A 14815-nucleotide genomic window follows, 5' to 3' on the forward strand; every position below is an offset into this window, starting at 1 on the left:
TCTGCAAACTACCCAGCCAATCACTTGGGTACTCAACTGGTTGGAGACAACCCATTAGATATAATCACTTGGACAATGGAACCCTGGCTGAAAGAGGAATTCTTACCCATGATCTAATCAAGGTAACAGGAATACACTAGCCACAGCCACATATTTTGGGGTGCAGAGAAGTTATGTGACAAGCCAACCCTTTTTGTGTTTGAAATCTGTTTTCTCTGCAGAACAGGATAAACCACTGAGACACTGAAGGAACATGATCCTGGTGGATTTCTTCTCTTCCTCATCCTCTCTCACGTTCGCACTCTTGACATTGTGGATAGCACAATCGCTTCACAGCTCCGGGGTCCCAGGTACGATTCCCGGCTTGGGTCACTGTCTCTGCAGAGTCTGTACGTTCTCCCCGTGTGTGCGTGGGTTTCCTCCGGGTGCTCCGGTTTCCTCCCACGGTCCAAAGATGTGCAGGTTAGGTGGATTGGCTATTCTAAATTGCCCTGAGTGTCCAAAATTGCCCTTAGTGTTGGGTGGGGTTACTGGGTTATGGGGATAGGGTGGTGGTGTTGACCTTGGGTAGGGTGCTCTTTCCAAGAGCCAGTGCAGACTCGATGGGCTGAATGGCCTCCTTCTGCACTGTAAATTCTATGAAATTCTATGAAATACTGCTTTAAACTGCCTTGACAGTGAAAGAAACAGGGCCAGCTCCTGAAGCTAGCCAAGTCATCGACTGTGAGCATCCGTATAACTCTAATTGGACTGGATTCTACATTACTTAATCTATTCTCCCTACTCTATAATTCGTTTGTGTGTGTGCGTGTGAAACTTTTTTAAAAAACTCAAATCCTGTCTGACCTTGGCTTTTATGGTCACAGCATATAAGTAGTTAAACACTTTTGATATGTAAATTCATTTAACAAAAAACCTCTTGTGGCCAAACGGGAAGGAAAATAGGGGAGCCATTCATTCCCTCTTCTGATCATAACAACATTGTGTGATTGCCAGCATTATTTGTAACCTGTTCTAGAATAGTTACCCTATTTAGTAATTCTTTCCTCTGGCACAAGTGAAGAATGCGAGCGAGAGAAGGAATCCACTCAGTGAAAATTAACCCTCTTTTTTTTAAGAAAGGGGATGTTGAAAACACCAATTTTTCAATGTTATTACGGAAAAATATGAACGTAAGCATGCTGTAGTTGCATGGGCGGAGGAAACAAGAAACCCATGATTAAAATTAACTAAAATTTGGAATTGAGGCATATCACATCTGATTGAGGAAGTTAATTTTTCAACACTTGTATCTTTCATGTTGGTCATGACTGAGGTCAGGAAGTGTGCTTCCCCTTGCCTGCCATATGTCCTGTCACAGTGTCCCTTCCTGTTCAATCAACATCATTGCAAGTCTCTTTTGTCACCAGTTGCATTCACAGTGCAGGAATTCAGGACAAATAATATTAGTTCCCGTGTCCGTTTGCTTCTGGGTGATGTAAATTTCCTATACTTTGTTGAAATGTTTGTATTGGCTACAGACACCTGCCTTGTTGATCATCCTTGATTTGTGCAAGCAGTGAGTGCCTTTTCAGCATTTGACTGATACTATTAAGCATATTTGGTGATGATGCTCCAGGGCTGAATGCATGCTTTCTTAAATCACAATTGTGACTTTGGTTTGTAATTCCCTGAGGTATTGGATTTGTAGAGGTCTGTCTACTTAGCTATACTGTGAATGATAACAGTTAATATATATGTCCAGCTGGAAGCAAAAGGAAAATTAATTCTAATTCAATGCTTTTGAAGAAAATATGCCGGTTATACTTGGTCAGGACTGTCGGCAATATCTTAGGACAGTCAGCGGCGCTGAACACCCGGGTTCGAATCCCGGCCCTGGGTCACTGTCCGTGTGGAGTTTGCACATTCTCCCCGTGTCTGCGTGGGTTTCACCCCCACAACCCAAAGGTGTGCAGGTTTGGTGGATTGGCCATGCTAAATTGCCCCTTAATTGGATAAAAAAATAATTGCGTACTCTAAATTTTTTTTTAAAAATCTTATGAAGGTCTTGGTAATTGTGCTAAGGAAGTCCTTGCCTCATTTACCTAGGGTGATTACTGGCAGCTGCACAAAGAGCGGCGCAAACCACTCCGGCATCGGGCTGCCCGGAAGTTGCGGGATCCTCCGCACTTCCAGGGGCAAGGCTGGTGCCGCATGGTTTGGCGCCCCGAGTTGGCGCATGTGCAGAACCGCCGTGTGTTCTGGCGCATGTGCAGGGGTTTCTTCTCCATGCCAGACATGGCGGAGCTCTACAGAGGCTGGCACAGAGGGAAAGAGTGCTCCTACGGCACAGGCCCGCCCGTAGATCAGTGGGCCCCAATCGCGGGCCAGCTCACCGTGGATCCTCCTGCACCCCACCGAGGACTCCTTAGTCATGCTCCAAGCCAGGTGCCGCCGGGATGGACCATGTCCATTTTACGCCGGTGGAACTGGCCAAAAATGGGTGGCTGCTCGACCCATCAGGGCCCAGAGAATTGCTGGCGGGGGTGCCCGCTGGCAACGGCCCCTGACTGGCATGGTGTGATCCCTGTCCCTGCCTGAAAACCGGCGCCGGAGAACTCGGCAGCCGGCGTTGGAGCGGCGGGGCGGGATTCTCCAACCCGGAGGGGGATTGGAGAATCCCGCCCCATATTCTTGACAATGCCCATCTCGCTACTTGTTTGATTAATGATGGTCGTCAAATGGACTACATCAACATTTGTTGAATTCTCCTCTGCATTAAGGATAGCCTGATTAGGTTGCAGAGAGCTTTGCTGCTCAATCAATAGTGTCAAATTTCAATTACACCAGCAAGCTATGGGGGCTGACCAACACAGTTTCAGGGTGTGCAGGAAATTTGGATCTGTGGGTAAACTAGCTGCTCCCAGGTGGAAAAAGATCTGAGCAGCTAGGTGCGAGATGAATACTAAGATGGTTTCACTGAGGTAAAATAACAGGATAAATCATGGATGTCTTGTTCTCTGTCAATATCAGAATGGAATGCTGTAAAATATATTCTCTGCCTTCATAACCCCTTCAAGCTTTTGTTGTGGAATGTCAGTTACCTCAAAAGAAATATGACTGCGTGGGCAGCATATTGGTTTAATTTTGATTTGCCTGAAGAAGAATTTCTAGTATATGCTGACGATGTTGATTGTGTTCCATGTATTTTTAGTCATTCAGGAAACCTTCATCTATTTGCTAGATTATAAGAGACCATATAAACAATTCACGTTTTGACTACAGAGGAGTGTATTAGAAGTATATTCGGCCACATGATTACCATGTGGAATTATCACCTCAGGATAATCCTATAATAGAGAATTTTATTTGCAAAATGTTGGACCGAGATTGAGTGCGGCACAGTAGTAGGACCATTCATTGATTAAAGTTTCCAACCTTTTCACAGTTCTGATTGTGTTCATTTTCATGGGTTTGTTAAAAAAACTTTTACTATATCACAAACAATTTAATTTAGACTTGTGTTTTTCCAGCGAATGGAAAAAAAAAAAGGGAAAGCGCTGGTTCCCCCACAAATGCTCTGTGTAACTGTGGATGAAACCATTCATTCTTAATTCTATTGCTGTTTTGTTGTGATGTCATTTCCTTTGCAGCTATGTTGGACATGATCCTATTGCAGCAATAATAGATGAGTTCTTTTGTTTTTTTTAGTAAAAATAAATACTTACTCAGCAACACAGATTCAGTATTAAAGTTTAAGTTGATGTGTAATAATCTTTATAACTTCTGTTCCTGAATTTTAAATAAAATAAACATGGTTAGGAAACTACCAGCCGGAAACAAACAAGTAACCCACAAAACCAATCGATCAAATTTGATATTTTTCCAAACTTGTTAGTCGAAAAGAGTAACCGACACACTTTATCTAATTGGGTCCCTGGTGTATATTTCCAACTTGCTGGCAATTTTTTAATCACTGGTTATAGAATATTCTATACATATATTAAGCAAAGTTGTCGAGGAGGAAGAAAAATAATTTGTGGGGCAGAGGAAAATAAACAGTTACAAAAATCTAGCTTTTTTTTGTTTTAAAAACACAGCAACAGGTCAACAATATAAAACCAATTACATTCCGTATGCTCCAATCATTTTAAAACAATATATTCTCTGACTTACTGTGAACCACAGGACAATCTGGTGTTATCCTAAAAATCAGTCTCTCTTTTCAAGTTTCTCCTCACTTGAAGATTAGGTGCCATAAAGTTTTTGTTAAATCTGCGGAGTCGGATTGAATGGAACTTTGTATTTATACTGCTGAGCCGCTCCTTTACTCTGTTTGTTTTTGTTTTGTTTTTCAGGCCAATTGTTCCATAAAGGCTCTGCTGTTAAAAAATGTAAAACAGAATTACTTTAACCATTTAATATCCGTTTTGTTGCCAAGGAGGGAAACAAGTGGTATCATGTGATTAATGGCAATGTGATAAATGTCTGAATAGCAACTGCAGTCGTATGATATAGCTATGACCAAAATCACATGAATCTTTACATCCAATTAGTTAGTGCTTAGTTAATATGGATTAAAGCAGACTAATAGTCACTGGAGTTAATATTCCACATTCAGTAAACATTAGTCTGGTTAATGTTAGTGAGAAATCAATTCAAATTCAAGACCATTAAAATATTTTTTTACTTCGTCTCCAAATCAAATGGTTCATACGTATCCCACTTTAGTTGAAAATATTGGTGGGAATTAACAACCAACCCGTGCATGTTTTTTAGGGGTGAAGGCAGCCCACCAGTGGGATTTACCGACCCCACTGTTGTCAACGGGATTTCCCTGTGACTGCACCCCTCATCGCCAGGAAACCCGTGCGCCGGCTTGGGACCGGAATATCCCGCCGGCGTGAACAGCCGGCAGATCATGCCCTATATATCAAATAATTGGTCCAATCCACCAATATTACAGTTAGTTGGGGTACTGAATAATACAGGTGTAGAAGACCCTGCTTGTAAAGAGTATATCGTCGAATTTTTGGGGAGTCGATGATCTATTATTTGCATGGTCCCTTTAATTTTTTGTTGTTGCATGCTATGCATGTCAACTTGTGCATGACCGGCATGGGGTTCGGGGGGGGTTCTGGTTGCTTCATGGCCATGCAGTTTAAAGGAAACATTGGCGACAACCACTTCACTCTTAGTTATCAGTGATTTGGGCAGTACCTTTTGTCTATGTCCTCCGGGGCAAAAGTCATCCAGACGTCCCACCCTTCAAGTTACCCTTTTAAATCTGTAAATAAACATGTTTTAGACAAGGTTGGAATTTGGGTTCCATGATCAATTTTTACAAACAAATTAATTTATGGGATGTGGGCGCTGTTGGCTGGACCAGCATTTATTGCCCATCCTTAGTTGCCCTTCAAAAGATGCTGGTGAGCAGCCTTCTTGAACTGCTGCAGTCCTTGAGGTGTAGGTTACACAGTGCTGTTAAGGAGTTCCAGGATTTTGACCCAATGACAGTGAAGGACCGACGTTATATATTTCCAAGTTGGAGTGGTGAGTGACTTGGAGGGAACCTCCAGGTGGTGGGGGTCCCAGGTATCTGCTGTTCTTGTCCTTCTAGATGATAGTGGTCATGGGTTTGGAATGTTGCCGAGTTCCTGCATTGCATTTTGTAGATGGTACACAAGGCTGCCACTGTTCATCGGTGGTGGGGGGTTTGAATGTTTGTGGAAGGGGGAGCAATCAAATGGGCTGCTTTGTCCTGGATGGTGTTGAGTTTCTTGAGTGTTATTGGAGCTGCTCTCATTCAGGCAAGTGGAGAGTATGCCATTGCACTCCTGACTTGTGCCTTATAGATGGTGGACAGGATCGATTGGGGGGGGGGGGGGGGGGGGGGGGGGGGGGGTCAGGAGGTGAGTTACTTGCCGTTGGATTCCTAGCCTTTGACCTGCTCTAGTAGCCACAGTATGAATGTGGCTGGTCCAGTTCAGTTTCTGATCAATGGTAACCCCCAAGATGTTGATTGTGTGGGATTAAGCAATGCGAATGCCATTGAATGTCAAGGGGTGATGGTTCGATTCTCTCTTGTAGGAGATGGGCATTGCTCTGGTTCAATGAAGAGTGCAGGAGGGCATAAGCTGCACTTGTGTGACACAAATGTAACTTGCACTTGTCAGCCCAAGCCTGTATATTGTCCAAGTCTTGCTGTATTTAGACATGGACTGCTTCAATATCTGAGGAGTCGTGAATAATGCTGAACATTATGCAATGATTTGCAAACAACCCCACTTCTGACCTTATGATGGAAGGCAGGTCATTGGTGAAGCAGCTGAAGATGGGTGGGCCTAGGACACTACCCTGAGGAACTCCTGCAGTGATGTCCTTGAGCTGAGATGATTGACCACCAACCACTACAGCCATCATTCTTTGTGCCAGGTATGGCTCCAACCAGCAGAGAGTTCCTCCCTGATTCCCATTGACTCCAGTTTTTCTAGGGCTCCTTAATGCTATACCTGGCCAAATGCTGGCTTGATGTTGAGGGCAGTCACTCTCCCCTCACCCCACCTCTTGCAGTCAGCTCTTTTGTCCATGAACGAAGGCTGTAATGAGGTCAGGAGCTGAGTGACCCTGGCGGAACCCAAACGCAGCGTTCCTGAGCAGGTTATTGCTGAATAAGTGCTGTTTGATACCACGGTTGATGACTCCTTCCATCACTTGGCTGATGATGGAAAGTAGACTGAAAGGGCAGTAATTGGCTGGGTTGGATTTGTCCTGTTTCTTGCGCATAGGACACACCTGAGCATTTTTCCACATTGCCAGGTAGATGCCAGTGTTGTAGCTGTATTGGAACAGCTTGGTTAGGGGTGCGGCCAGTTCTGGAGCACAAGTCTTCAATATTATTGCCAGCATATTCTCAGGACCGATGGCCTTTGCTGTATGCAGTGCCTTCAGCTGTTTCTTGATATCATATGGAGTGAATCGTATTGGCTGATGACTGGTGTCTGGAGGTGACCGAGATGGATCATCCATTCAGCATTTCTGGCTGAAGGTTGTTGTAAATGTTGCGATTACCAGCCTTGTCTTTTGCACATGTGCTGGGCTCCTCCTTCATGGAGCACGGGGATATTTGCAGAGCCTCCTCCTTCAGCGAGTTGTTTAATTGTCCACCACAATTTGCAGCTGGCTGTGGCAGGACTGCAGAGCTTAGATCAGATGCGTTCATTGTGGAATCGTTTAGCTCTGTCTATGTTGTTTTGCACACAAGTAGTCCTGTGCTATAGCTTCACCAGGTTGACACCTCATTTTTAGGTGTGCCTGGTGTCGCTTCTGCCATGCCCTCTTGTACTCTTCATTGAACCAGGGCTGATTCCCTGGCTGGGTGGTAATGGTAGAGTGGGGGATATGCTTGGTTGTATGCAATTCTACTGCTGTTGGCCCACAGCGCCTCATGGATGCCCAGTCTTGAGTTACTAGATCTGTTCAAAGTCAATCCCATTTAGCACAGTGGTAGTGCCACACAACACAATGGAGGGTATCCTCAATGTGTGAAGGTGGGACTTTATCTCCACAAGGTGGTCACTTCTACCGATACTGTCATGGACAGATGCATCTGCAACAGGCAGGTTGGTGAGGCTGAAGTCAAGTACGGTTTTCCCTCTTATTGGTTCCCTCACCACCTGCTGCAGTCCCAGTCTAACATCTACGTCATTTAGGACCTGCCAGCTCAGTCTGTGGTGGTACTACAGAATCACATTTGGTGATGGACATTGAAGTCCCCCACCCAGAATATGTTCTGCTCTCAGCGCTTCCTCCAAGTGGAGAGGCTTCAAGGAACCCAGAATCTATATTGAGGACTCTCAGGGCAACTCTCCCAACTATATATCACTGTGCCGTTGTCTCTGCAGGGTCATTCTTGCCGGTGAGATATACCCAGGAATGGTGATAGTGGTATCTGTAAGGTATGGTTCTGTGAGTATGACTACCTCAGGCTGTTGCTTGACTAGTCTGTGAGACAGCTCTCCCAACTTTGGCACAAGCCCCCAGATGTTAGTAAGGAGGACTTTGCAGGGTCGACAGGGCTACGTTTAGCATTGTCGTTTCCAATGCCTGGGTCAATGCCTCTGGATTACTAGACACCGCCTCTCTATCAGACATTAGTTGTGGTAGTCATACATAAAGATTAACTACATCGGCAACGTATGACTAATTCACCTGCTCTTGCAGATTACAATTTAAGTCGTTATCAGTAATGAAAAGGTGAATTTAAGCATCCCTTTTTTGGTATTGTGGTTTGAAATTTTATTTTAAAATATCTATTTTTTTTTAATACTGTTTATATTAAACTTGCTGATGTACTCCTGTACATTGATTCCTCTCATGAAATAGAAAAGCATTCAGAACACAAGCAATGAGATCACATAATTTGGCAAAAATATTCTGAAATCAACTTTGATTTTCAACTGAATAGAAATGATTTTGAAAATAAAATATATTTTTCGGTCATCTTACTATCTGTGGCCAAATAGGACACTAGATCAAAGTCTGAGAAAGGCTAAGCATCTAAAGAATGCGTGCAGAGACAAACTGCAGAATCCTTCAAGAACTCCAAGTTGTCCACATGTATCCATTTATTAAAATGCTAACAGGCAAAACTATGGATCATGAATCCACTGCTAGTTTGAAGCAGAGTAGCAATGACATGTATTCTTAAACTGGGTATGATTCATGCTCGTGCTAATCTGAACCATATGGTTTTAAAAATGATAAACGAAAGTCAGAATCGCTAACAATTCCTACTTCTGTGTTAAACAGGGCAAAAACTAACGGCAGAAAACCTTCAGGTTATGGTCATTTCTGTTTTCTATTTCTATGTCCAGTACATATCTAAACAAAACTTCAGCCAAATAAACTAAGAGTTCTGCATTTATTTTTTTCAAAACCTATTTACTAGTGTCCACCGACTACCTTTGTGTGAAACTTCCACCGAACCTTTTCCTGTTAGCTTGCAAATTTGACGTGATGTAAATTATGCCAGAACACCATGAAAATTGAACGCAACTCTTTTTTCAACAAAAAGTTACACAAACACTTTATCAACACCGTGCAATTTAAATACATACCTAAATTATTTTCGAAGACAAGCCAAATCAACCGTAGCAGTAGTGTTCTCCGACTGTAAATTATTACTTTGTCACTTTTTACTTTTATAGCCCTGTCTCTGCTTTTTCTCTTTCCGTACACTTGTTCATTGTTGTTGCAGCACAAATTTGTACTACAAACATACAAGGAGCTAGTTTAGCACAGGGCTAAAGAGCTGGCTTTTAAAGCAGACCAGCGCAGGCCACCAGCACAGTTCAATTCCTGTACCAGCTTCCCCGAACAGGCGCCGAAATGTGGCGACTAGGGGCTTTTCACAGTAACTTCATTTGAACCCCACTTGCAGGTGCTTGTAGGGCGACATGCATCCAGTTGATCACCACCTGGACCCGGGGCATGGTGGCGAATTCTGCTGCCCGGGCATCCTGGCGGGCTCGGTTCACATTGAAATGGATGCACTGTGCCGACTGGGCATATAGGGCTCCCGTGTCAGCGCGGATGCACCTGTATACCGAGCTCTGTGAGATCCCAACAGGTTCCCACTTGGCGTCTGGAAGGACCCGTGGTGTAAAGGTTCAGGGTGACCATCACGTTGACAGCCACCAGGAGTGGGTGTCTCCTCCAATCCACCGCAGTGCCAGGCGTGCCAAGATCTGGCAGATATGTCACACTGTTCCCCTGCTCAGTGAGAGTCTTTGACAGCACGCCAGGTTCGGCAGATCCTTGAATGACGGGAGTTGCCGGTAGACACAAGGCCTCGTGCGGCACCTCCTTTGCACCTCCCCTTCTTCCACATCCTCGGCCTGTTGGGCGGCTTCATCTTCACCAGCTGCCTCCTGTTCGACTGCTGCACGCTCCTCTGCTGCAGCTTCCTCCTCCTCCTCATGCAGCTCCAGCTCGTACAGCTGCAGGGCATTTCCCAGGGCAGCGGCAACTAGGAAGAATGCCACCATTGCTGGTTGTATTCCAATATCCATTTTCTGCAGGCGATGAAAGACCGACATGTTAGCACGGTGCATACTCCCGCACCAATTAGGTCTAACGGGGTACACCGTGGCCCCGGTTGACACTGTTCTTTGCCCTCACATGACCCCCTCCACCCTCCTCTCCACACCCCTGGCCGCTGGTGCCTGGCACCGTGAGGGCCCCTGGCGCCCATACCTGCTGCCAGGGGTACCATCAGCTGCCGCTGCCCTTGCCAGCGATATGCTTCACGGCCCCCTTCCGTAGCTATCCTACCATTCCTCTACAAGTTTTTGAAAGTTAAGATTTCTTTTACAATTGAAGAGAATGTGCGGAGGAATCCGCACCTTTGGAGCGGCCCGACGCAGGAGTGGTTCCCGCCACTCCACTGCGCCATTTCTGCCCGCCCTGCCCCATATCTTTATAATGACTTTCTCTGCATCCTTCCCCATGGCAACGTGAATCACATGGTCTTGCACTAATTAGGTATCCTTGAGTGCCCACCTTCTTTTCACCTCTTTTCACTAAATGAGCAGTTTAAGATGCAACTATTTACGCTCGGACACTATCAATACTTTACTGGGACTGAGAGAACTCTGTCTCCACTGATAACCCACATGCTGCTGCCATTATCCCCAAGCGTAAATACCTTACACCTAAGTCTTCCCAGTAAAACACTCCTAAGCCTTTGATTTCTAACGATCAACCTCAGGCTTAACGTCAGGCAGACTTCAGAACAGGCCACTTGATTTTATCTTAAATTTGAAGACACATTAAAAAAAAAATTTTTAAAATAAACTTCAGTTGTAAAACAGCGATTGAAGTTCAGACTCCAGCTTCAACTTTGAGCTGATGTTCCTCAATTATACGATAAAAATAACAATAACTTTTTTTTCCCCCAGAATGTACTCAAGAATGGGGCATTGAAGATGATTAAATTTGATGTTATGATGATTTGGATTATCAGAAATTGGGTAAAAATGATAAATATGTGAATAATAAACATTGGCTGGTCTCCAGCCATTGGGATTCTCTTTTCCTGCTGCCAGCGCACCCCCGTCCGCGGGTTTCCTGGTAGCTTGGGGTGGCTTCAATGGGAAATCCTATTGATAAGTGACAGGAAGCGAGAATCCTGCCACCAGCAAGTGATTTGCCGCTGAGAAACTTGCAACTCTGGACGGGAGCATCCCGCCCATTAGGGGGAGGGAGGGAGATCAACCTTTTTCTTTTACATTTTTACCTGCTTGCTATTACAGTCTTTTTCATTCTGTCAAAAAAAAACCCTGGTGATATGCTGTTAATAACTGTATCAACAAAAGAGGAATGTTACAAGCTTTCGGATTTATTACTTTTCATTCACTTACAGGCATCTTGAGAGCAGCAGCTAATAATTCCTTCATACAAGTCAGATTGGTATGAAGGAGACTGCTTCAGGACAGGACTTTAATCTTAAATTCTGGTACTAATGTACATGGCAACAGGAGCAGAAATTTTACTGTAACTCTTCCTAAGTCACCAGACTGCTTACCTGACATGCAGAACTTTTCTCAAATTAAATATTGGCAAGACTGAAGTTATTGTTTCCGGCCCCACTTCAAACTCCATTCCCTTGCTATTGATTTCATCCCTCTATTTGGCAACAGCCTGTTTGAAACCTTCGTGTCATATTTGATCCAAGAAGAGCACCATCATTTACCCTCATTCGTGCCTTTGTTATTCCAAAGCACTCCTGGTTGGTCTCCTGCATTCTACCCTCCATAAGCTGGAGGCCATCCAAAACTCTGCTGCTGATGTCTTAACTTGTACCAAGACCTGTTCACCTATCACTCTTGAGCTAGCTGACCTGCATTGGCTCAAAGTCAAGTAGCATCTTGATTTTAAAATTATCATCCTTGTTTTTAAATCTCTCTATGGTTTCACCCATCCTTAAGACCATAAGACATTGGAGCAGGGTTAGGCCACTCGGGCCATCAAGTCTGCTCTGCCATTCAATCATGGCTGATATTTTTCTCATCCCCATTCTCCTGCCTTCTCTCCATAGCCCCTGATCACCTTATTAATCAGGAACCTATCTTATCTCTGTCTTAAAGACACTCAGTGATTTTGCCTTCTGTGATGGTTTTAAAGGATCGTCCCTTTAGTCTGAGATTATGTCCTCTGCCTCTAGTTTTTCCTACAAGTGGAAACATCCTCTCCACGGCAAAGAGTTCCACAGATTCACCATCCTCTGGCTGCAGAAATTTTGGCCTCTTTAGCACCCTTCTTGTTCCATCATTGATGGCTGTACATTCATTGCCTGTACCTTGAAGACCTTTCTACCTCTCTCTCCTGCTGTAAAACACTCCTTAAAATCTACCTAATTGAACAAGCTTTTGGTCATCCAAACCAATATCATTATAAGGCTTGGCATCAAATTTTGTTTTACTATGTTCCTGTGAAGCATGTTGGGGTGTTTTATTACGTTAAAGTTACTATATAAGTATAAGTTTTTGTTCCATTAAGACAATGGGTGCGATCTACCGGCCACATTGCACCCGACCGGGGATGCGACCTGGTCGGTAGAAGCAAGGTGAGGCCTTCCGTCTCACAGGATTTACCCAAGTCCCGAGAGGTGGCGTGACTAGAAATACCACCTACGTTGGGCAGAACCAAGCTACACGTACTTGAGGGTACACCCGGGATCTAACGGCCTCCCCTGGAAGTCCACAGTCAGGCGCTTTCAGTACTGACCAAACGTGGACCAGGCGGAATAGCACCCTGATGGTCTCCTGGGCCAGCAGAGGCCCCTGGGTGACCTGGGCTTGGGCAGGGTGGGCCCCTTGACACTTCCCTGCTGCCACCTTGAAAATGCCACCTTGGCAGTACCAAGGTGCTGGGTGGTGCCAGAAAGCCAGTAGGAGCCGATCCAGGGTGCCAAGGTGGCATTGCAAGTTTTCCCACGTACCAGGGTGGCACTGTCAAGGGTCAAGGCCTGAGGGTGGCCATGCCCATGAAAGGAGAGGATTATGAAAGGTGGAAGGGGTGCAGGATGGGTATGAAGGGGCCTCTGGAAGGCTGGGGGCAGCTCATAAGGGGTGTGGAAAGATCCAAAACAAGGGTCACTCAGTGATCCCAATGTGGGGTGTGCTCACTTGGGGGGGTGGAGGGGTATTGCCCAGACATATGAGGGGTGACATTGCCCATATGGGGAACCCTCAAGCTCACTGACAGACAGGGGCAGCATGGTGCCGCAGTGGATAGCACTGCTGTCTCATGGTGCCGAGGTCCCAGGTTCAATCCTGGCTATGGATTGGCCACGCTAAGTTGCCCTTTAATTGGAAAAAATTGAGTACTCTAAAAAAAATTTTTAAAAGCCCACTGAGAGATCAGGGCACCCTTTCAAAATGGTGGCCCGATCTCATAAGGAGCTGTTCTGGTCAGTGAGTTCAGCTCCCAGTAATGAAAATAATTCTAAATGTGGGCTAAATCGGTGAGAAACTTAGGGCCCCAAAAAGTGACTAAGTTTGGTTGGATTGCAGTGGGGAATCCACCGACTGAGCCGGCGGGAAATTACCTGCAAAACCTTCCACAAAGGACACTTGGAAACTTGTCTGTTAAATCATGCCCAATGTATGCAGTTCACTGAATCAATGTTTTTTTTTTTAAATAATTTTTATTGAAGAAATTTTTCAAAATTTTTCAAAATACAAACATTTTAACCCCCCCTACATTTACATTTAAATTATAACAAAACAAAGTCAAACCCCCCTACTTAACAAAAAAGTCCCCCCCCACCCCCTACTCGCGCGTCTCTCCCCCCCCCCCCCCCCCCCCCCCCCCCCCCCCCCCCCGCCGGCGAACCGACAGTCAGACCAACTTATCATTTCTGGCAGTGTCCTCGGGCAGGCCTTGCCCGTGCCACCACCGCTACCGTACTTCCTTCGTCATTGTCCCCCCTCCCGCCCTCCCCTCCCCTACCGGGTTGCTGCTGTCACGGCCTCAGTTTCTATCTCTGATCTAAGAGGTCTAGGAAGGGTTGCCATCGCCTGAAAAACCCCTGCACCGACCCTCTCAGGGCGAATTTGATCCTTTCCAATTGGATGAAGTTTGCCATGTCGTTTAACCAGGTGTTAACACTCGGAGGCCTTTCGTCCCTCCACTGAATCAAGATCCTCCTCCGATCCACCAAGGACGCGAAGGCTAATATTCCAGCCTCCCTCGCCTCCTGTACCCCCGGTTCCACCCCAACCCCGAAGATCGCAAGTCCCCATCCTGGCTTGACCCTGGACCCCACCACTCTCGACACCGTCCCTGCCACCCCCTTCCAGAACTCCTCCAGTGCCGGACATGCCCAAAACATATGTGCATGATTCGCTGGGCTTCCCGAACATCTAATACACCTGTCTTCACCCCCGAAAAACCGACTCATCCTTGTCCCCGTCATGTGGGCTCTATGCAGTACCTTAAATTGAATGAGACTTAATCTCGCACATGACGACGACGAGTTGACCCTCTCCAGGGCGTCTGCCCATGTCCCGTCCTCTATCTGTTCCCCCAGCTCTAACTCCCACTTATCTTTCAGCTCCACTACTGGTACCTCCTCCCCCTCCTGCATAATCTTATAGATGTCCGAGATCTTCCCCTCCCCGACCCAGACCCCTGATAGCACCCTATCACTCACCCCCCTGTCGGGGAGCGCGGGGAACCCCTCTACCTGTCGTCTGGCAAATGCCTTCACTTGGAGGTACCTGAACGTGTTCCCCGGGGGGAGCCCAAATTTCTCCTCCAGCTCTCCCAA

The 14815-nt window shown here is 45.8% G+C and overlaps 1 protein-coding gene and 1 long non-coding RNA gene across 8 annotated transcripts in view; one reads left to right on the top strand and one right to left on the bottom strand.

Moving 5' to 3' along the window:
• The window catches only part of LOC119979495, a 40739-nt gene extending 36383 nt beyond the window's left edge, over positions 1 to 4356 (bottom strand). The window contains exons 1-2 of the long non-coding RNA XR_005463742.1: positions 4156 to 4356; positions 3708 to 3771 (exon numbers count right to left, since the gene is read on the bottom strand). This is a non-coding gene — a long non-coding RNA (uncharacterized LOC119979495). The remainder of the gene's footprint in view (positions 1 to 3707; positions 3772 to 4155) is intronic.
• LOC119979493 (gamma-adducin-like) overlaps positions 1 to 14815 on the top strand; it is a 240799-nt gene that overhangs the window by 103393 nt on the left and 122591 nt on the right. The gene's annotated exons all lie outside the window — the stretch shown is intronic.

This window comes from Scyliorhinus canicula, chromosome 16, assembly GCF_902713615.1.
Source record: "Scyliorhinus canicula chromosome 16, sScyCan1.1, whole genome shotgun sequence".
NCBI lineage: Eukaryota > Metazoa > Chordata > Chondrichthyes > Carcharhiniformes > Scyliorhinidae > Scyliorhinus > Scyliorhinus canicula.